This window comes from Macaca mulatta, chromosome 4, assembly GCF_049350105.2.
Source record: "Macaca mulatta isolate MMU2019108-1 chromosome 4, T2T-MMU8v2.0, whole genome shotgun sequence".
Classification (NCBI taxonomy): Eukaryota; Metazoa; Chordata; class Mammalia; order Primates; family Cercopithecidae; genus Macaca; species Macaca mulatta.
In genome coordinates, this window is record NC_133409.1 from 117942133 (window position 1) to 117944224 (window position 2092).

The window sequence follows — 2092 nt, forward strand, 5'->3', positions numbered from 1 at the left end:
CCCATGTATATTGCAGCATTAGTCACATAGGCAAGATTTAGAATCAACCTAAGTGTTTATCAGCAGATAAATCAATACAACATGTGGTACATATACACAATGAAATATTATTCAGCCATAAAAAGACATAATATCTTGTCGTTTGCAGCAACATAAATGGAACTAGAGGACATAATGTTAAGTAAAATGAGCCAGGCACCGAAACGCTCATTTTGCATGTTCTCACTGATATGTGGGAGCTAAAAATAACAAAAATAGAACTAATAGAGATGGAGAGCAAAATGATGCTTACTAGAGGCTGGGAAGGGAGGAGAGGAAGTGGGGAAAAATGGTGATACTAACTAAGTGCAGAAATTTACCTAGATAAATTAAATACGATCTGGTATTTTATAGCAAAATAGAGTGACTATAGGAAGCAATAATTTCTTGTATATTTAAAAATAACTAAAAGAGTGGAATTTGAATATTCCTAACACACACACAAAAATGTTCAAGGTGAGGGATATCCCAATTACCTTGATTTGATCATTACAAATTGTGTGCCTATATCAGAACATTAAATATAACTCATAAATATATACATGTATTATGTACCCATAATAACAAAAAAGAAGAAACTTTAAAGAGTTTAGGGATTTTTAAATGAATGATATAAAAAGATGAAAAGTAAAGCAGATAAAGAGAAAAGTGATGTATTTTTATAATATATTTAATAATGTATTATATATTCAATATATTATGTATTAAATTTAATATATAATCAATTATATATTTAATGATTTATTATTCACTCACTATACTGTACATATCCACCTTATTGTGCATATATAATGTACATAATATAGCATATGTATCATATATATAATTTGGGCATAAGTTACCTTCTTAGATTCATTTTCATTGTTTATAATTCCTAAATGTTAATACTCTTTTATAATACAAAAAGGCACTTTTACACACTAATATGATTAAATGTTAAACTAACATCAGGTATATATATTCATGTTACTATGATACATCTTGCCAAGTGGGGAAAAACCCAGAGTAGCTTATCTTTATTATTTATTACACCTGAAAACTTTGGTCAACAACCTGAGGACTCTGAATGGTAAAGCAATACAACCAGGTTGAGACTCAAAGTCAAAAGTTAAAGTGACCCATATGGGTTGCATGTAAGTATTAGCTTGCTTGCGTGCTCTGTCTCACACACTGTCTCTCTCTCTCTCTCTCTCTCTCTCTCTCATATCATATGTATGTGGATTTGATTATTTGCATAAAGTACAGCATGAATAATTACTTGCCACGTAAGATCCTTTTTATATTGGCTTTTAAGGAACTTTGTTCTATCTCAGAAAAGACTTTTTAAAGCCTTAAGACCAGTTATGGTTGATTTGTGTCATTACATTCCTTTGTGAGTTGGATAAATTCTTCTCCACCTGAGGTCCCAAGATAACATGGGGCTCCTCAGCTTATTAAAAAGTTACATCCTATTGCCCAGACCCAGTCTCAAAAAATAAAAATGAAAAAGAAAAAAATAATTACATTCTTTATTTACCACAAGTAAGGAACTGTGTACAAGGACTGTATAGACAAGGTATGATGTCAGTTTTCCCAAAAGACTTTCATTGGCTCTATAAGTCAAATTTTATTTCTTAAAAGAAAGCATGCCATTCCAATCAAAGCCTTGGGAAAATAACCAGTTTCTCCAATTGTGTCCCTTTGCAAAAGAAAACATTCATTTTTAAAAAAAAAATATGGAATGCTTCATGAATTTGCATGTCATCCTTGTGCAGGGACCATGTTTATCTCTGTATCCTTCCAATTTTAGTAAGTGTGCTGCCAAAGTGAGCACAGAAAACAGATTCTTGTCACATTTATGCAAATAAATATATTGCCATAAGTTAAGAATACTCAAAAATAGTTTCCAAATTCTGGAGAAATCAGATAGAGAGAAATATGCTCCAAATTTTATTTATAGGATTATACTTTACTCAATTGTTGAAAGCTGTAAAAAGCTCAAAAGTTTTCTTCACTTTAAAAAAATGAAGAATTAGCAACATTTTAGGCAGAGTCATAAAAGGATTATTTTAGT

General features: G+C 30.7%; 1 non-coding gene across 1 annotated transcript; it reads right to left on the bottom strand.

The window, feature by feature from the left end:
* Window positions 1–1748: 1748 nt before the first annotated feature.
* On the bottom strand, window positions 1749–1852 carry LOC114677793 (U6 spliceosomal RNA). The gene has a single exon (XR_003729240.1). It is a non-coding gene; the product is annotated as a U6 spliceosomal RNA (small nuclear RNA).
* Window positions 1853–2092: the final 240 nt, after the last annotated feature.